Raw genomic sequence first — 23042 nt, forward strand, 5'->3', positions numbered from 1 at the left:
GTTTGTGCAACCCATGCGGAAGGTGACCAAAGTATGGAATCTTGGATTTTGAACTTCAAATAGAATTTTGTACACATATGTCCATGGTAGTATTTTTCCTAGTCAAGCTATTGATGATGATAACAAGTACTTTTTCTTCAAGATCTCAATAATAAGACTAGTGTTAGCGGTTGATTTAATGAACTATATACAATAAGATGTCACTGATGACTTGCACATTAGTTGGATATGTTTTTGACCATGTGCATCTTATTATTAGCATTTTATAACATTGAAGAATTAATTATTGTGGCAATATGCGAGTGAAGAAAGAAGACATGGATGTGGTCTTGTTTTGGTCAAAGCTCAATGAAGTGATGAAGAGGTATTAGTATCCTAAAGCTATCTTTTGAGGATTTATGGCAAACAAGGTAGGTACTAATTGGAGGGTGGTCTGCATAATAGTGCTCAAAATTGGGTACAAATCCTATAGAGGTTGCAAATTGGAACATTCCCACATAGGATTGTTGGCTTAGTTAGTGACACCTTCAATATCCATTGTGGTGAAGACATTTTTCTTGGGTAACTTCTATCCTAAAGCCCCAATATTGATGTGTCTGGTTTTAGTTGTTTCAATGTAACATTTACTTTGCACTTCTACAAGTTGTAGAGGACATTGCTAATATGCCAAATACAAAACTTGGTAGATCTAGTGCATGCTAGTTGGCTAGTAAGTGAAGGCTTCAAAAGCACCATTAGCTTATGTGACACAATAGACAATGATCTAGCAAGTGTATTATCACAAAGCATAAAATGATATATATTAATAAGAGAAAAGATACATGGTTTTGAGCCAAATGTAGAGAAGCTTACAAAGTAGATGTGACAAGAGAGTAACCATACAAGAATAGTAGTAGCAAGGATTTTTTACGAGGTGACATCTAAAATGCCACTAATAATCCATGGTGCTCTAAGTTGTAATGCTGCCTTTATAAGGAGAAGCCATGTGTGAGCTTGAGACATTTGTTGGGTCATGACTAGTATGCTAGATGAGGTCCATGTGACCAGATGCCAAAAAGGCGTTCTTTGTGGATCTAGCCTTTGGGTTAGATAGAGTAGTTAAGCTAATAGCAACTCAAGGCACATTATATCGAGTTGCGGGGTGGGAGAGTTATCAGGGACCCCTATTTTGTGATCCAGGGGATATGGAAGTGACTTGTGGCCGGGGGTCCGAGGGCATTGCCCTTGATCGAATGATGAAGGAAATATTCCTTAGTCGACTAGAGAAGGTTTATAATATTGTTAGACAAGCCAACTAGACTAGCTTCTCAAGCTATAAAAGGAAGACCCTTCCAAAGCCATAATTAATCTATCTTTCACCTAGTCAGAGTTCTTTTAGCTAGCCTTAAACTCTTCGTCTGTCATCCATTTGGATCACCATTTAAGCTTCACAATGGAAGCATATGGTGGATAGAGCCATCTTTGTATCAATTTGTTTGGAATTAAAGAAGTTTATGTTATTCTGATATTTCTTGTTAATTCTCTACTCCTTTCTTAGATTTTGTTCACTCAATGTAATTTTTACATGATATCAAAGCTTAAGGGACTCTAAGGAGTGAAGAGTATGTGAGGCAAGGGCTTCAATAGTGAAGAGGAGCAATGTCATCTCGAGCATCAAGTAGTGGTGCTATTATATCCATAATTCAAAAACTAAGGATTTGTCTACTAACCTTGAGGGTAGTCAAGTGAAATGGTACAAACTATACTTTGTGAAAGTTTAAAATTATACGTATCCTTGATTCTTACGAGCTTCTCGAGACAATGTTGGGGATTAACCCAGAACCACAAATCCACCTCGTGACCCATCAAATTCGAGTATCATGCAAATATTTTATGAGTTTGGAAAGGAAAGAACACATATACATTGTGTGTCTTAGTTACAAGCTATTCTCACAATGTTTCAACCTTGATTCAGCATACAACTAAGGCCTCAAAGGCTTAGAATATATTGAGAAGTTAGCACGAAATGCGAAACCAAACAAGGATTCAAAACCTCGAGAATAAACTAATAATATAAAATTTTATTGAAGGAGAGAGAGATGAAACATTCATCACTTGGATCAAGAATCTATGCGACCGGATGGCTAGCACTAGGACATAAAAGACTACTGATGAGCTAGCTTGAAGATGTCTTTGGATATTTCTACCAAATTTTGACAGAATAGTTACCCTAAACACATTGGTGAGATACCAAGCTTTGACATTTGAGAAATTTTGTACACTACAGAGGAGAGATTGCAACTTTAGGCTCAAGAAGAAAGGAGTAGTGGAGATATTGCATTCTCCAACAATACAAAAGGCAACAGTAGTTCCTCTACCAACGGTGACAAAAAGAAGAACAGTAGTAAGAAAATGTTTCGAGGAGCGTGCTTCTATTGTAAGAATAAAGAACTTTTAATTGCGTCTCATCTCTAAATAATTTTAAGAGGTCTATGACTCATAGAGCACAGCATGCCACATTATGGCATTAAGGTCAACTTTAGAAGTCCTCTCGGTTTCTCAAACACTACTACTCCATTGCTCCAATTCTCTATGAGTTTAGCATTTCCATTTCTCATTCAAGATTCTAATTGTTATGGATTCTCAAGGCTATAACAAAAAATACAAGAACATACAAATTTGCTGACACACAAATTCATTACAGCCATAACTTCTACATAGTTTCCAATAGCCATAATCGAAAACATTCAAAGACACATAATTCATGATCAATCACTTAGAAAAATCAGAGAAACGAGAGACAATAATAGAGATCAACCATGAGTAACCAAACAAGCATGGCATTGTCATTCTCCATTTCAGTTTCATTTATCTCATCTCAAACGATACAACTGTCTGAATATCAGGACATGTGCCTGCATTTCAGGTAAAGGTATCACATGACATATAAAGTTGGTTTTACATAGGTTGATCTCTGATAACACATGCACACAAAGAATAAGGTATGAAATAGCATTAAATATATGGCCGCATTTAGGTCCTAACACCTGACATAGCTCGGTGGATGACAAGGACAGTTAGGCCCGAACCCACAAGTAGCTAAGTAACAGGCAACATGACTCAAAGAACATAGTTATGCCTTGCCAAAGGCCTTGCACCCCTTAACAAGCCGCACTGAGCTACCATGAGTAGAGCTCCTCTAGGATACTCAATAGTCCTCTTGTGTAGTTGAATAACCTGTTCTAAGTGCCAATAAAAATGCATCTATAAAGTATGAAGAAACAAAAAAGAAGTAAGAACATAGAGCTATAACAAGCTAAAAAGAGATAGGAACATAAACAATAATGTACTTGCAAGAAGACATCTGAACTCCAGAATGCTGACCACCATATCCTGCAGGTAAAGTATCATCCATGTCATGGAACTCCTCATGTATCTCATGAACCACTTCGTGCACTACATCACTGCCATCTACTACCCGAAAATCCTTCTGCTGTAACAAAGTAACAATGTAATCTTCACTAACTCTCTTGGCATCCAAAGCCTCTTGCAATTTTAGTTCCAAGTAATGACACCTCTCTGCCATCATAGATACTCTCTCATGCAATGCTTTTTTCTCATTGTAGTGAACTTGTTGTTGCTCGATAACAAAAACAACTTTAAAAATAGCATAGGGTCTAGAAACCAAAACATCCAAGTTTTGAGCAACCTTTTGCCATGCTTGCTTGACCTCTAAAATCAAAGCATTATGAATCTCCTCATATTCTGATTTAAGTACCACTGATCCATCAACAATAACATCTAGATTCTGAAGTATATGGTGTTCAATAATTTTCAAGGGGTCAAATCTATCGAGCAAAAATTTATGATTAACCTGTAGCTACCCATACATGTCCATAAAGTGTTGCATCTCATCTGCACGCTTAGACTTAAGCTCCTCGATCCATTTTTCAAACACATGCACTGAAATTTTATTATGCTCAATCACCTATTGCAATTCTGTAATCTGAGCCTTATGTTGAAATAGCAAGGCATCATAATAAATTGTTTTCTGCTGTAGCCTGTAGAGACAAAACATTAGTCTTCATTTTTTTGACTGTCAATTGATCCTATACTCTTCGAGCCTCTATTGCAATCCCGGACTTTACCTTTTCATATTGCTTCAAATACATCATAACTCTTTGCATCAAATCCATAGCATTTGTCATGCTACTAACCATGCAAACACTAGCCCCAAACTGACTCAAAGTAGATGGAATGTCAGATATACGAGTGGATTCAAAATGTTTATCCAACGCCTTCTTAATGGTGACAAGAGTACCATCGGACACATCCACTGGATTCTCATCAAACTGAGAGTTACCCCTAAGCCAAATCTTTCCAATTTTTTGCTTCTTTTTCACTGCATGGACATTATCTGAAGTCTTTAAGATATCTAATTTAACCTGCTCATTCTCATGCATTACATGATCAACATCCATATGCTTTCCATGGTCTTTCAAAAAATCCAAGGCAACCTGCTTTGCATAAGATTCCGAATACCTTGCTTGAAGCAAATCTTTATAGATTGCATATCTATCCTCATTACCCCCAAAAAGAGTATTAGCATCGTCACTATCTTTACCATGACTATGATCTTCCATCATAGTATCCTCATCACATGTGTCCACAGAGATAGAATTAGGAGTCCATTTCAACAAAGCATCCATAGTGAAGTCAGGAAATTGCATCTGAGCATATTCATACAAAGCAACCCAAAAACAACCCATGCGTGATTTGTGAAACACCTTCTTGTCTTGAGCACCTTAATTTCCATAAGCTAATCATGTATAACCCCAGCCTAATTAGGTACATCAACATTTTCAACATAATAAATAAGCCCATAGGTCTCATGAGTAATAGAATTAGTTTTGATGTACATCATAAACCTCTCCATGAACCATCGTAATTGCATCTTTCGGGCTACATCGATGTGCTTCAAGACATAGACATTGCGCGGACGTGTAGCATCCCCAAATGCTGCATTCATTTGCTCATCCGAGAATTCATAGGCAATGCAAATACTTGTCTCACCACAGTCGTAGTGACATCAATACGACTAGCAATCTTTCCCTGAGATTGCCTCATAATGTCAAGTTGAACTGAAGCATGTACATTTGATGCCCATGCTGCCCAAGGTAAACATGCAAACTCATACAACCCAATCTTCTCCAGCCACAATTTGGTGGGAGCACGATCAACATCCAAGACCAATGTAGAGTCTACAAATGGTGTGTGAGTATTGCTAGGGCTAGCTACCCGAGATGAAGCTTTCGATGCTGCCTCCGTGTCATGCTGCTCCAATCGCTCCTCCTCTACCAAGTCAAAGTATGCATCATCGTCATCATCCATGCAAGCACGCTTCTTCACGGATAGCCGCTTTGCTAAGCTGCGTTGAGTATGGGTCACGGCGTGGATTGTAGTCAGATTCACTGATGACGATGGTGAGAAGGAGGAAGAAACAAATGAAAGGGGTCTTCTCTCCATTTGAATCAAGAAGTCAAAGTCGTCTAAGTGTTGAAAACCTTTTGTGCCATTTGTCCCATCAAAATGACACATAGAAGACCACTCTTTATCATCACTACATGTCACTATTAACTTTGTACAACATGACATAAATAAATTAATATTTGTAATAAGGTTGAACCAATATTTTCAGTCTAAACTCGTTTACTACATGCTTCAATACATTTCCCTGCAAATCCTTTAATAAAAATGTGCCTTGATCCATATCCTTGAAGATCACAAATGGGCATGCATATCGAAGCTTTAATTTGTTGAGAAATTTTCCAAGTTAGGAGTTATAAACAACAACCCAATCTCCTTCTTGACAATTTTTCTTTTTAACATGTCTATTTACCCAAGCCTATCTCCGTTACTGTGTAACTCTTGAAATGTAGGCAGCTAATACCCTGTCCTCCTCTAGCTTTAGGAGTTGTGCCAATCTATGCTCAATTGACTTCTTAAGATCCAACCTTCCCTGTTATCCTCAAAAAATTTTCTTCAAGATATGGAGTGAAATCTTGCTAGAACTTTCAGCTTGACCATTAGCTTAAGGATGATAGGGGGTAGACTCCTTATGTAAAATCATATGCCTGACAGTCGGTTCCTGGATAACCTAATTTAAGAAATGCTTACCCCTATCATTGACCAACTCAATAGAGCATCCAAACCTGTTCATAATATTAGAATACTGAAATTTGGCCACACTAGAGGCTTTATTGTCCTTCTCAATGCTTGAGCCTCCACCCATTTGGTACTATAATCCGTACAAACCAAAATATATATGTTATCTATTCTTTTGGTTGCTGGTTTAATTGGCCCAACAAAATCAATTCCCCACTTTTGAAATGGCTCAAGTGGAAGTATAGGATGATCTTGCATCTTGTCCCTATCAAGAGGTTGACCCTCCTTCAGACATTGCAAACACTCTTTAGTATACTGATGAGCATCTTTCAACATAGTAGGCCAGCATAGACCTGCATGTAGTATTTTTCGACCTGTAACTTGAAAAAGACTAATTGATAGTCCGGAACGAGCTTCATGCAAAACTTCTGGTTGCTTGAATTCAGGAATGCACCTTCTCAAGACATTATCTACTCCCCTTCTATGCAGTGTATTCACAATAACTTGAAACGCTTTGTTCTTTAGTGCAAATCTTATTCTTTGATCAGCTATAAGGTGTGCTGGCATAATCCCTTCCTTCAAGAAATACAACAAATGATCATAATATGAATTAGGATATATTACCTGAACCTCAAAGAGTTCAGCATCATGAAGCTAATCTGAAACACCTACTTCAGGCTTATCATTTTCCAATCTACTTAAATAATCAACTATAGCATGTTATTTCCGTAGGGTATGGATAACCTTGAAGTCAAACTCGTGTAACAACAACATCCATATCGCCAATATACCCGTCATTAAGGTTTATTTATAAGGAATAAGAGTGCTCTGATGATCTACATGAAAGATTACTTGATTTCCCAACAAATAATGACTAAATTTTTGCACAGAGAAAACCATGCCAAGTGCTTCTCTTTTTGCAACTGAATAATTCTTTTCAATAGTACTCAATCTTCTGCTTGCATAATAGGTACTTTATCCTTCATAAGTACAACTCCCACAACCAAGTCACAAGCATCAACATATACATGGAAAGGTAAATCCCATGTTGGAGGTTGCAATATTGGGGCTAGGAATAACATCTTCTTGAGAATATTAAAGGCTTTCTCCTGATCTTCCCTCCAAATAAACGTTATCCCTTTCTTGGTTAAAGTTATAAGAGGAGAACAAATATGTGACATGTACCTTAAATACCTTCTATGCCACTTCACTTCCATGACAAACCTCATAACTTCTTGCACAGTAAAACTGAAGCCTTAGCTTTTGGAATAGCTGCAATCTTCCTTGAATCTATGCTCATACCTTCCTCAGACAAGATGTGGCCTAAAAGCACGCCCCTCTTTGTTGCAAACACTGACTTGAAGGGGTTCAATGACGCCAAATCTTCTACATCTCTCAAAACATAACCTAAGGTGTTTTAAATGTTCTCTCTTGCTACCAAAAACACAAAAATCATCAATAAATACCCTCATAAAAGTTGTTAAATATGGCTCAAATGTCTTATGAGTAGCTCCCTGAAACTCAAGATGTCCATTCTTTAGTCCAAAGTTCATGATTGTGCTAACATATACTCCCCACTCAGTGATAAAGGTTGTCTTATCCATATCTTCCTAATTTGATTGTATCCTAAAAACCCATTCAGAAAACTGTACATTTCATGACCTGCCACATCATTAAGAAGAGAGTCGATAAAAGGAATCGGGAAGGGATTTGTAGTGGTAACTGCATTTAATTTCCTGTAATCCATGTAGACTCTAATCTTCCCATTCTCCTTGGGCACCGTAACAATAGGAGAGAACCAAGTAACCTCATTAATTGGTTTGATGAATCCAACTCTCAAAAGCTTGTCAATTTCTCCCTTGACGCATTTAGCATAGTTAGGGTTCATTCTATACCTCTTCTGAATAATTGGCTTAGCATCTTTCTTTAAATTGATCCTATGCTGACACACAACTGGATCAAATCCTTTCATATCTGTATAATCCCAAGAAAAAATGTCCTGAAACTCTTTACACAACTTCACTTCCACAAAAATACTGACCTTGATAGGTTTGGCCTCCCCTTCAAGATTAAAATTAACTTCTTGAACCTCATCCTCACCTACCCTTGCAGATCCTCTCATTGTATACTCATATCTTAATTTAGCCTCAATAATGGCTTTCTATCCTTTTGCATACAATACATCAAGACTGTCCATAGAACTATCCACACCAATTTGCTACTTTTCACGTACTTCACGCTAAGAAACTTCAAGATAACTAATTCATTGGTCTTGAATTATTTTATACAGCTCATTTCGTGACCTATCCTGAACTTTAGGTTACTCTTGACCTGTAGGAAAGCCTTTGAAATTCTATCATTGACTGGTTAAATAAGAATCCCCAATTTTCGACATTTGTAACACAACAAAACTCATCCTGAATTTCAACCTAGCCACATGAATTTGTTGATTCCTAAGAATACCCAAAGGCTGTAATCTCCTGTGGTCTGCCATCCTCACGTGAAATGGGGCTTGTAGTAGCGTCTCTTGCTTGGTTTCCAAATGTGTATGTTCATGAAGTATATTAACTCTTGAACCCCCATCCAACATGACATCATCATGCTTTCTTCCTGTTCTTCTTACATACTCAACTTGAATGGTAGGCACTTGGTAATCCATGACTTCTTGTTGGGTTGGTATAACACCCTGACAGTTAGGAACTGCTTGATCATGAATTGTTGTACTTTTAAGAACTTTCTGTTGCTTTTGCCTGATCTTCAAAGGTAGCTTTTCCTTGAATCCTAGTATTAAATCCAAGATCTACTCTCCAAGGTTAAGTGTAAAGAGCACTTTGCTAGGGCTTGAAATAGCTCTTATGAACCTCCTTGATGTAACTTTCCACAAACGGTAATATCAAGAAACTATTCCTGTTGACTAGGAAATCGATCCTACTATTTAGTAAAATAGCCATGTTGTTCAAGAGGAGGCTCTTGTAGTTCATGCTTCTGAATACTTGAATTCCCTACCTCATCAAATTGATCAACTTCTAAGTTTTTAGCAAGTTTTTGCAACTTTTTAACTTGTTTTATTGCCTTTTTCCTTGTCATTTCTTGTTTCTACCAATCAAGCTTCAAACTAGCTTGGCTTCTTGTAACCGCTAAGACCATTGCTTTCTCCTGACAATCCTCTATTTCAATACAATTAGAACAATCACAATGAATATGTACACTTCCAACATGAATGTTACCTGACACCTCCTTTGCCCTTTCTTGAACCTTCTCTTGCTGAAGTTTCCTACAACCAGTAGTAACTGTACCTTCAGGAAATTGCATTTTCTCATCTTGATCAGGTAACTCTATGAGGACTCCTACAACTGGGGTAGGTGGATGAGATGATCCTGCAGGTCTTCCGTCATTGTGGGACCTTGCTACTGGCACTCCTCTCTTAGTCCTATGCCTTACCCAAAGTTCATAGTTTGGTCCAACAAAGTGTCCTTGATCTCCACAATAGTGGCATGCTCCTGTTTGGGTGATTTGCTACTATGTCAAAAAATTTCCCCAAGATTGTCTTGCTTGCATTTTTCTAGGTCCCCTGAAGGGCCGTTGAGGTATTGTATCAATAATAACCTGATTGACTGCAGCTAGCTGAATAGGTTTGCCTAGGCTGCATGATGTGTCATCCTAACATTAGGATTGTACCAATGAGTCTTAGTCTCATGACCATTCCTTTGACATATCTCATAGTACTTTTCTTTCTTCTTGGCATTAGAAAGACCCAAATTCTTTAGCTTTTGTTTAATCTTCTTATCCATCTTGCTATCCTCTATCTTTTTCTTATCTGTATTCTTTATTTTTCTCGTTTTAGTCATGGCTAATCCTGATTTCTTCATTTTCTTCTTGTGCTTATTCTTGCTAGAATCATCATCATTAGAGTCACTAAAATCATCATTTGATTCTGAACTCTAGTCACTGTCCTTATCATCACTATCTATGTCTGAATTAGAATCTAAATTTGAAGAATCCTCATCCTTACGGGGCTTTGATTGGGAGGTATCAAGTCTCCTCTCCACTCTCATAGCAGCTCTAATCAATGTGTGCAATGTGTCATTTCGACCCATCTCCACATTGGCAATGGGGTTCCTAATTTTACCCCTTTAGCCCTTCACAAAATAAGTGATATGCATTTCAATTGAAGGTACATCATAAGCATCTAACCTGCTTAGCAAGTTCTTAAACTTCTGAGCATAGCCCTCCACCAACATATTCTTTTATTTGATCTTCTTGATCTCCCTTAAAAGATCTCCCGAAGTTTTGTCCTTATGGAACTTTCCTAAGAATGCTATTTTTAGAGCGTCATATGTATTGAAAGTTGCCATACCGTAAGCAGTAAACCAGTCCATGGTCTTTCCCTGCAAGCATTAGGGGACTTTTGAGGTCTCGAAAATGCCCTGTGTAAGCGATCCTAGAGAGAGAAAATATTTTTGAAAATAAAATAATTTTTTATATTTTTTAAAAATTTTATATTTTGGTAAGTAAATATATAAAAAATTGTTAATCAGTCATTGTCGCGATATTCTCGTGGTCACATCAAACCTAGAAATCTAGGCCGCCATAAAAGTGACAAAGATGGTCATAATGAAGATCTTACTCATCCTCATTAAAGTGAAAATTAATATTCAATTTGAATTTTGTTCGATGTTTGATTACTTTCCTCCATTCTCACTCTCCTCTTTCTTTCCCATCCTTATTAGTTTCTTCTTCATTTTCCTTCTTGTTTCTAATTCGCATATTTTTTCAATTCAATCTTTTAATCACATGCTTAGCTATGGATCAATCATCCAATGATCTCTGTAGCCCTAGTAAAAGACCTTTATATCATCTTCATATTGCGTTGGATAGTGAGTTTGAACCAATAAGGAAGAGAACAAAACCCATTACTATTACAAAGTCTACGAAACATATACTCAGGTTTGAAGGAAATAATAATCTTGATCTTTGGTTAGATGGCAGGCTATATCCTAAAGATCCTAGCAAAAATAGCACTCTGCCTTTCTATGATAGCTCTTCATTGTTGAGGTCATTGGTGATGGTTATAATGGGTTTCTAGGTTATACACTTAACTTGACTGTAGAAAAGGACGTCCTCAAATTGGAGAACCATCTTTTATCAAAACATAAAAACAAGTTATTGCAGAAGGTAGAGGGCTATCAATAGAGGATTCATTCGTTGGAGAAACACATCAAATCTTATCAACGAAAGCAAACTATTTTAGGCCTTTGAAATCGACAAAAGACTCTTAGAAATATTGAGAGTCTCAGACGAGGAGAAGATGGTTGTAGTAAAAGGATCCAAGCAGCAATGTATATATTTTTTCACTTTAAAAATATTAAATATGACTTTGTTTATAATTAATTGCATTGATTTGTGATGTTGATTTTGTTTAGGTCTCTTCCTCAACCGAATGCAAGTGAAAGAGTTTCTTTGAAAGCATCTTAGTTTTATTATCATCTTTTTTCTTTAGTAGTTTCAAATGATATTTTGGAGAAGAAGAAATTTAAAAAGGCAAAGAAACAATGCTTGGAGTCATTTATAAAGGATCATTCTTTGGATACTGAGTTAGTGCAAAAGACACTAGATAATATTGGTATTAGTCGAGATGCTTATATACAACTTTTTCAGCTTTTACAGTCAAATATGAAGCAATGACAAGTACGTAATTGCATACTTTCAAGGCCATATATGGTAAGAACTATTAGACAGAGAGTGAATAACAAAGTGATGGAGATTTTAGGTGAGCCTTTCCATATCAAGGCTAGCTTTAAGGGCAAGAAAAAGGAAGTTGTATTCAATGAATTTAACAATATATTCCTTGACTTGCCCACCCTATAATGTTTAATGATTAGATTCTATGACTTGCCACCAGAAGAGGCACAAGGAGTGGCTAGATTTTTTGTTAAACTTGATGAAAGTGAGATTCTAAAATGTACAAAACTAGAGAGGGTCTCTACTGCCTTGATGAAAAGAGCACTTTCATAAGATCATTGCAATCACTCAGTCATTTAGTATTCAATTGGAACACAACATCTGGTGGCTAGAAGCATTGGAAGTAGATACAAAGGATTTTGATATATTGTATTGGGTTTTTCATCGAAGACCAATACCTGATATTACTAAGAGACAACAAGTAGGAGAAGAGCTATTGTTTGAAGGATTTGGGAACTATAAGATTGAGTGGCACATAGTTGGTGACTCAAAGGCACTTAAATGTATGTACAATGTATCAAAGGGAGCCAAATCTAGATCTCCTTGCCTATATTGCATGTCCCTAGCCATAGAGTTGAACTCAAGCTATTGGAATAGAGCTCCCTCTAGGCACAACAAGGATCCATAGTTTAAGCCGGTCCTAAATATTCCTTTAGTGAACACCCATATCTGTACACTTCATGCACTTTTTTGTAGGATAATTGAAAAGCTTATTCATCTTTATATAGGATTTTCATGGAAGCTAAAAGCCATTATCAGTTAGAACATATGCTATAACAAAGATTGAAAAAGTCTTATTTGCAATTGGTTTGCATGGTGGTAATGTTGTTATTGAACCAGATCTTCAAAAGTGTAAGGATGGCAATTGTGTCCCAAAAAATCCATCTATTGGTAGAGAGAAGGCTAGAAGGTTCCTAGACTTTTAGGGAGACTTAGTAAGATAAACTCTAGGAATGGTGGCTTAACTATTAGATACAATAAGTGGAAGTGCCTACATAATGTAGTTAAGGATCATGCTGAGAATGGACAAGCTCGAAATAGAAAAGCCAATGTTTGGGAGACACTAGACAAAGTATTTTTTTATTGTGATAAAATTGAGTGGAATGATGATGATCTCAAAGACTTTAAAAACCAATTGAACCTTTTTAAAAATGCAATGAAAGAAACTTGGGATAATCAACCCTTCACTCACTATATGGTAAGAAGTTTGCATATGTATGTCTCTTTATTGTCTAACTCATATAGAGTTTTCTAACTGAATTTCTTTATAACTATGCAATATATTTTATACATGCTTTTTATTTTATAAAAAAATATGGACCTCTATTTATCTGGTTAGCCCAAGGTATGGAAAAATCACGTTATCAAGCAAGAACTAAATACTTTAGACACACAAGACATGGAGGTGGAAGATACAAAAAGCAAAAAATTTATTAGAGGCCTTTCAATGGTTCTACAGACAAACTTGACACAAATTCAAGCTCAAAGACACAATTGCATATGTAATACATCATCTTTGGCAAGTACTATATTCATTATTACCCAAAGAAGAAAAGAGGGTTATTTGAACTCTTGTGCAAAGCAAAGATATTCAGAATGGTTACAAACTACACAAAGAGATGGAAAAAGATGGGTTTAAAGAAACCCTCAACATCTTTTAGTTTGACTCTATTGCAGAAGAGTCTTTAGTTTTAAGCAATTTACTAGGTTCTCCAAAGGAATCTTTTGTTTCATCCCACTTGATGAGACCTCTACATTTCAAGAACTCTTATTTCCTATAGCTTGGAAGGAGCTTCAAATTCTTCGCATCTCCTACATGGGAGAGCAAATAAGAGGCAAGAACTCCAAAGTACCATGCCCACTGGATCCATGCATGAAGCCAAAAACTCTTACAGCTTCTTCCTTCTCCACTAAAATTATCTCGTTTGAACCTCTATTGAAAACTTGGAATCCAATCACCTTGGAGATAGCTTTCAAAGCCATTATTAGTAAGCTTAGAGAGCTTGATAACCTGCTATGATAAATTGCAACTGTTTGATTATTTAAGCTTCCAATATAATGACCAAGGCCTTGACTTTTTCCAAGCTTCAATGGCCTTGAGCCCTCGGCTCTTCCAAGAAAGTTGTCTAGATATTCAATTTCTATTTGCACAATAAACCATAATAGTATAAGATGTCAATAGATAAATATCCAATAATATTTGTCTATAATGCATAACATACTCTAATATAAATCACAATGGATATCTTAGAATTATCTTTCATACCTTAGGGTTTTCATCTTCTTCAAGAAGACTATAATCATAAAGATTTATTGCATTTTTTGGTTTCTCCTCTAATGGAGACTTCAATTTCTCTTCATATCCCATGTTATTAATACCAAGTCTCTTCTGAATTTATAAGAACTCTTCCTCTGTAGGTATCCCCCCATTTTCATATTCCATGATTTGATATTCTTATCTCAGTATTAGAAAAGAAGTCAACAAATATGTTAATAGGCATGAACAAAGTAACTTTGCTTAGCCTACTTGAGATACTAGGTTTTAATGCTCTCTGTATCTCAGAAAATATTTTGCATCTATAGCCCTCACTAGTAATTGGGACTTGGCAAAGGTCACTCAATGCTTGAAAAATTAGGCAAAGGAAGGGGGGATATTGATCCCGATTGGCTACGCTGCATGGGGACAATATAAGAATTGTCATAGAAAAATATTCCATTCTCTACAAGCTCTGTCTTCTTTCTACCTTTGTATATCTCTTCTCCAATCAAGCCATGCATCACATCAATAACATCAACAATAGACTCAACCGGTTGCCATTCCTCAATATTAGAGAGATAGACATCTACAAGACAAATGAACAAATGTTATAATGAAAAACCTTAAACCAGGTTCAAGAAAATAAATACTTTAAGAATCAAATCTTACAATTTGGTTTATACATTGGAAGATTTAAAGTTTCAGGTTCCAAATATAGCTCTCTATGCATAAACACATGTTGCACTAGTACTCCTTTTATGCTATTCTTATTTACTCCAAGCTTGAAATCTCGGATTCTACCCTTTCGAGTAGAGATGAATGAGCTCTCATATCTTCACCTTTTCCCATGTTTTGCATGTTGCATGGTGATCCAGTTGCCTTTGTTAATGATTGTAGGAATCCATCTTCCATCTTTTGGAATGAGTTAAACACTGATATGGATGTGATTTGGGAGCTTGGATGCCTTGTTAAAGGTCAAATTTCTGTATCCATGGCACAGAGAGAGAGAGAGAGAGAGAGAGAGAGAGAGAGAGAGAGAGAGAGAGAGAGAGAGAGAGAGAGAGAGAGAGAGGACTAAGCTACCATAAATGAGGGAAAAACACGAGAGGGATAAAAGAAAGGAGAGAAAAAAATAAGTATCAATCTCTTTATTAATTTAATTTATATTAAACATGTCACTATCATTAATCCAGACATATCATTAAATAAAAGTGGCCGAGACTGTATATCATTAATGCAAAGAATGTCATAATCACGAATATAAGAGGCTAAAATAGATATTGATGATACAAAGTCATTATATATATATATATATATATATATATATATATATATATATATATATATATATATATATATATATATATATATATATATATATATATATGTAAAATAATTTTTTTGTATTTTTTAAAATAGAACTGTTACAGAGGCTTTGCTCTTATTGGTCTAGACCACACTCTCTCTATCTCCTAAAAGGCATTTTTGAGACCACAAAACTCCCCTAATGGTAGCAGCAAACTATTACTTTTTGCCTTGATTCCCATACATCTAGTTGAATCCACTGGGCTGTCCACCTTGTCTCGAATTGTGCCACATGGCAATCAGGGTCTTCCTTCTTTTTGCCTAAAAATTTAGATGTTCGAGCCTTTAGATTAACAAGATGATTTGGGATCATTATGTTTTACTTATTGGGCTTCCTTTGAGATGGTAAAGGATTAAAGTTTTATAATCTATGAGATGGGATTCTGGCACTTCATAAAAGAAATGTCCTCCCTAACACTATATGTTGTAACCTCTCAAGTGCATGTCTAGGAGGAGTATCCTAACGTTCAAGTGGTAGTATTGCTCCCTCATCATCTAAAAAAATTGGAGATTCTGTTGAGGTTGAAGGGGAATGAAATGCTATCAAGGTACCTATAGGGGTACCCCCCTCCAACGAATTCTCCCTACATCAATAACGTGCACTTCATCCAACCTGTCTAGGCCTTCTGCTCTGCTCCTAGCATTCAGCCCTGCAACTTGCTGTTGTTGTCTTGCTAAGGCTTCCCTGAATTCTTGAGATCTGCTCCTGGTAAGAATACCCATGAGTTCCCAAGCATGCAGCAAAAGCCACTTGTGGATAAACAAGTGTCATAACAATTGGCTGCCAAAATCTAAATAAACATGTAAGTACAAGCATGGTACACTAATCCATGAAACTGCCAATGCACTCTCATTCTCATTGAAGATAGTGGTGGTAGTTGACTATCCAACACCCAAATCAACCAAAAGGCATACGAGTCAAACACACTTTGCCATGTACTCAACCTCACAACTAGAATAGGTAATGATCCTTCGTTAGTATAAAATAGCCTAAGGTGTTGATTAATGGAAACTAAAATGGAAAAAGGAAACAATATGGAGAATGATGGGTAAGATGGAGGGTTCAATAGTCGTCGTCTTCTTCTTCTTCACTCTTCATTCTCTTCTCTTTCTTCTCTTATACACACAATTAGAGAGATACAAAAGTGGAAAAATGTAACTTGTTGACTTTTCTCATAATGTACTTTCACCCTATACTCCTACTTTATTTTTCTCACACACACATAGTCATAATCATCATCACTCATTCTCAAGCTCAAAATGAGGTTGCACATAAACTACTCCTAGTGCACTTTTGAAATACTCAAACTTATCTTTACCTAGTGCTTTGGTAAATATGTTTGTAACTTAGTCATTTGTCTTCACATGGACCAAGTCAATCTCATCTTCTAGAACATTTGTTTGATGAAGTGATAATGCACTTCTATATGCTTCATCCTTCCATGATATACTAGTCCTATGGCTAACATAATGTTGTTGATGTTATTTGTAGTATAATATGACAATGCCATCAATCTCTATCCCCAAATCATATAGAAGAAGTCTTAGCAATGTCTACTGACATGTGGCAATAACTATCCCACGACATTTTTCCTCCGCACTAGGGATAGTGCTACAATATGATGTTTCTTACTACTATAATAGACCACAATTGTCCAAAATGAAAAGGTATATCCACTAATAGATCTTATGTCCATGATGTTACTTACTATTATAACAAACCACATTTGTCCAAAATGAAAAGGTATATCCACCACTAGTAGATCTTATGTCCATGATGTTGCTAGCCAAGTCTACGTTTGAATATCCAAATAAAATATGTGTATAGTCTTTTCCATAGTAAAGTCCATATCCAAATGTAGCTTTTATATATCTAATGATTCTCCTCACTACATCCAAACCATTTTACATGGCTTCTTATGTGTTGGGACTAATCATTTCAACTACATAGCTTAAGTCTAATCTTGCAATGGTCAAGTAAATCAAGTTTCTAACTAGTTGTTGATACGTTGTGACAACTTCAATAGAATTTTAATCATCCAAAGACTTTGCATTCTAATCTAATGGTGTATCCATTGACTTCCATCTTGTCATGCCTTACTTTTCTTACATCTCCAATGCATACTATCTTTGTATAAGCCATGTACCATGTAGTGTATCAATCAATTCAATGCCCAAGAATTATCTAAGCTATCCTAAGACTTTTATATAAAACTCTTTATGTAATCCATCTTTGGCACTTGCAACTTGTCAATGCTTCCAATAACGACAAGGCCATCCACATACATGACCACCACAACCAATCTATCATTTGCATGCTTCACATAAAGAGAATAATTGGTTATACCATGTAGTGTATCAATCAATCCAATGCCCAAGAAGTTTCTAAGCTATCCTAATACTTTTATATTATACTCTTTATGTAATCCATCTTTGATACTTGCAACTTATCAATGCTTCCAATAATGACAAGGCCATCCACATATATAACCGCCACAACCAATCCATCATTTGTCTGCTTCGCATAAACATGATAATTGGTTTTGCTTTGTATAAAACCCATACGTTCCAAGAATCTACAAAATATCTTACGCCATGCTTTATATGTGTGTTTCAATCCATATAGTGCCTTCTTCAACCTATACACATACTCATGGTATTTTGGAGCCTTTTGTTTGCTGCACATACACTTCTCTTTTCAAGTTTCCATATACAAAACTATTCGTTAAGTCCATGTACCATAGTTTCCAAGAATATATAGCATCTGAGGCAATAATGGTCCTCACTATAGTCATTTTTGCAACCAAACTAAATGTCTCATCATAATCCAAGCCATATGTTTGCACCTAGCCTTTTGCAAACAACCAATCTTATACCATTAAGTATACAATCAACTTTGCACTTGACTTTTAAATCCATTTACATCTAATTGCTTTCTTTCTTGCTTGTAGTTTGACAAGTTTCCAAGTTTTGTTATTTTCTGATGCATCCATTTTTTCATCCACATCATCTCTCAAATCTTTTCCCTTCTCAATTGTAGTGCACTAGTTGGTATTTTTTCACCTCTAGCACTCAATGGTATATACTTTGCAATACTTGTAACTCCAAGAGTTGTCATGTGAGGAATTCCATATTCCTCATCCACTAATTCATATTCTCAACTATGATCATGTAGTCCCAATACATTCTTGACCTAATGCTCATCATGAAGGTTGAAATATTTCCTCCATTATTATGCTCATCATTACCCTCATAAGCATCAACACATCCAACATGCCTTGCTTTGTACCACGACTCATACTCACCGAACTTGAGATCCATACTAATGAAAGCTTCTCTCATAACTAAATCATAGCATGTATATCCCTTCTTCTCATTAGGCTGCCAATGCAGATACATTTCACTACTTTTGGCTCCATATTTGTCCTTAGTCCTTAGGCACGTGCATTGAAAAACATCCAAAGACTTTTAAGAAAGCCACTCTATGTTTCCTTCTATACATTTTCTCATAAGGAGATATAATATATGTAACTATTATCAATATTCTATTCATAATGCAAATTGCATATAACCAACGCATCCAAAGACTTTGAAGTAAGCCACTAGGTTTCCTTCCCTATATCTCCTCATATGGAGATATATTGTAGGTAATTGTTATCGGTGTTCTATTCATAATGCGAACTATTTTATGCATTGCTTCTACCCCATATATGAGTGACATATGCATTTGATTCATCCATGCTCTTGTAATTTTAGCTATGCCCTTCTATTGTGATGTGTACATGTAAGTAGCTTGCCTATTTATGCCATTATCTCTCAAATTATCAATTAAATAATTCAAAATGTATCTACCACCATTGTCACAACTCAATTATTTTATGTAAGTTCCAAATTGTTTGTCAACCAGCCTTGAATTCTAAAATTTTCTCAAATGCTTCACTTTCATATTGCATGAAATGCACCTATGTTAAGCTACTACATACCAAGTTGATGGTAGAAATTTGTATCTCCAGATTGTTGAATGCTAAAGGCGTTTAAGTCAAGATTAATCTCTTCAATCAACAAGAGTGACATCACCTCCCCAAAACAACCACCATGTACAAATATGGAAGTATTCAAAGATTTGTATGCATGGCCTAGATTATTCAAATAATTAAAATAAAATAATATCACATAGGTGAATTCATAGATGCCAAGTCATCCACAATTTTCTTAATTTCTATACATTTCCATAATGTAGCTGTTGATGCTCCAATTACCTCTCCATGCACCATGTAGCCTCTACTTCAATTGAATCTTTTGCACCATGTAACGTCTACTTTAATTGAATCTTTTGTGCATTTGTCCATGTACTATATATCTTCGCAATTCTTTTTCAAGCATATTTGCATATGCTAGCCTTATTAATGTGCGCAATAAGAGTTATTGAGGCATATATTTTCATAATGTAGTCATTGATGCTCCTACTACCTCTCCATGAACCATGTAATCTCTACTTCAATTGAATATTTTATGCCTTTGTGCATGTACTATATATCTTTGTAATTCTTTTCCAAGTATCTCTGCTAGCTTTATTAATACATGGAGTAAGATTCTTTGATATATATATATATATATATATATATATATATATATATATATATATATATATATATATATATATATATATATATATGGAAGTCTATTCGATTCTTTCCCATCCAATTTTCGTAGCCCTTCTTTTGTTCTTTAGCCAAATTGTCTTCTCGAAGTTCAAGACATACATCTTCACATGTAATGATATCTCATAGACCTCTGCCCATCAAGAAGCTCTTCATTTAGAAAACCAAACATGGTAGTTAATCTTTGTAAGCTTATTACCAAGAATCCATGTGATTTGAGCTATTTTTGATATGGTTACAACTCAAAAATTTCTGCAAACCAATAACTAGATAATAGCTCAAATAGAAGGCAAATGCATCCAACAAGACATGCACCAAACCATCAAATTTTTGTAGTATCCAAAGTCACAATATAGCCAAAATGAGTACATATTGATACATCCAAGTTTTATTGCCAAAAAAACAGTCTATTTGTAGGCAAAAGCAATCCAACAATATACTAAAATATAATAAACATTCATAACTGTCAAGGGTGTAGCCTTACAATGCTTTGAAGACAAAAAACGAGCATATCTATGAGCCTAGAAAACATGACGATAATAATACCAAACTAACTGATGCCTAGAAAACATGACGATAATAATACCAAACTAACTGATTTCTACTACCAAAAATGTGCTCAAGCACTCTTCAAAACACAACAACATAAGTTTTTTTAATCCCAAAACATGCATAGAGAGCCTTTTTTGCCTCTAAAACAATAGTTTTTCTTACTATAGTGAGAATAAGGTTCTATTGAATATGTTTTTGGATGATCTAATTTAACCCAATGCATAGTGTGAAACCAATTTTTGTCAAGATAGCTTCAAGATAACCAATGTTTGTCAAGACAACTTCAAAATAACCAATTCGACCTTTGTATAATTATAAATACAGAACTTTTTCCAAGTAGCTCAACTTAATCTAGTTCAACTTAGACTTAATCCCGAATCTAACAAATTCAAAGCACACAAGTGTGAACGAAGTCTCTGTGAACCAATTTCTCTTGTCTAATTCAATATTCCTAAGTGTTAAAATGATTATTTTCTTTAACATTATTATTAAGATTGATTCCCCCAAGGGCGCCTTGCTTTAAAAAAGTTTTTGACATGGAATAGGCAATGATTATTGTTGCCAACTTTGCTCATGCTAAAGATGAAGTTATATCATTGTGCAAGTGTTGAACTACACAAGTGTATTCTCTTGCCAATTGTGAATTTGTTGAGCTTTAGAGCTCTACAACAAGCAATATATGTCTCCCTTCCTCATCTCTATCTGTCTATTCACCACAAGCCCTCTACTTTTTAAATAAGATAAACATGTGATTTTTTGGCACAAGAAGGCTCCTTATTTGACATAGGCCCCTGTTAAGTATCCTCCTTGCTTTTGTGATCAAAATATAATCCGATTCCTTCTTGAAACCAATCAAAAACCTTCTTGTTCTAAACAAGACTAGCCTCCAATGGTTGTCCAATCCATTGGTTTTTTTGTTATGGCAGCCCCTAATTTGCTTAAAATATTCCATAACTACTTTGCAAAGCTTCAACTATGCTTTTCATGAGCCTTCACTTTTGCTTTAACCATAAGTTCTTAGTGTGATACCAAATGTCGAAAATAAACATGGAAGGAGGCAACAATATGGAAGATTGGTGGGCACAATAAAGGGCTTAACAGTCTTCTTCTTCTTTCTTTTATTTTCTTCTATTTGTTCTCTTACATACATAACTAGATCGTATCTCTTGTTCCTTTTCCCATGAAATACCTTTACAACAACCTCTTACTTTGTTGTTCTTCCATACATGTAATCATAGATATAAGTTAATAAAAGTTTATCAACATTGAGTACCACTTGAATAACAAAAGATACACTTCACTGTGTCAATGGTTGGTGTGTAAGCTATGTATAAACATACTGATTTATGAGACTATAATTGAATGTCAGGTCCCATAATGCATACATAAATCAAGCATCTAACAGCTCAACGATAGAGAAAGGCATCAAGCAATCTTCAGTATCATGGACGCTTATTTTCAAACTTGTTTTCATAAATTAGGAATAAGCTTATCGTCCTTAAATCCCAATCTCTACAATTATATCTTAGTATACTTTGTTTGACACAAACCAATACCTCCATCACATTTCTTGAATTAGATTCCTAAATAATGATGTAAGAGGTCAAATTCGACATGTCACAAGTCAATTTTGACTTAGCCTTAAAATTTAGCAATATATGTTTCTCTAGGACCAATGAATAGCATGTCATCAATAGAAACTACAATGATTATAAGCACATTACCCTCATATCTAGCATACAAGGTTTTCTTAATCAAACTATTCCGAAAACCATGTGCAATCAAGTATAGATACTATTTCTAAAGCGTAGTCCAATATGTTGCCCTTCTCAACTCGAAGAAATTGGAGTACCCGAACATATCGGTATCTAGTACCATACACATGGAGCATCCCCCAACTAGTTGTTGTCACTCAACTATGGCTCTCCTACACCCCAAGGATTAGCCCCAAGATGTGTTGTTTTAACATAAAGCACATACGCAACATAGTCATCTCTTTATATTAAACATTCCAAGAGAAAATTCAATCCTTACCAAATCACGTCCTAAATGAAACGAGTATCTAAACTTATGGCTTTGAAAACCTGATACTCAATGTGGGTCAAATATTCGCAAACAAGTACTACCATCCAAGAGATAATGCTCATGATACCATGTAAATAAAATGTGAACACAAAGTGAATGTCTTAGAGTGCATAATGCATGTATCTTTTCTTTCCAAGCTCAACTTGTTACTTCATGCTATAAAATAGCTTATTCAATTTACCTACTTTGTTATCCTACCCTCTTTGAATAAAACCACAAGATTGAAAAACTTATAC

This window comes from Lygodium microphyllum, chromosome 4 (assembly GCF_053477565.2).
Source record: "Lygodium microphyllum isolate KBCC chromosome 4, Lygodium_microphyllum_v1.1.10, whole genome shotgun sequence".
Taxonomy (NCBI): domain Eukaryota; kingdom Viridiplantae; phylum Streptophyta; class Polypodiopsida; order Schizaeales; family Lygodiaceae; genus Lygodium; species Lygodium microphyllum.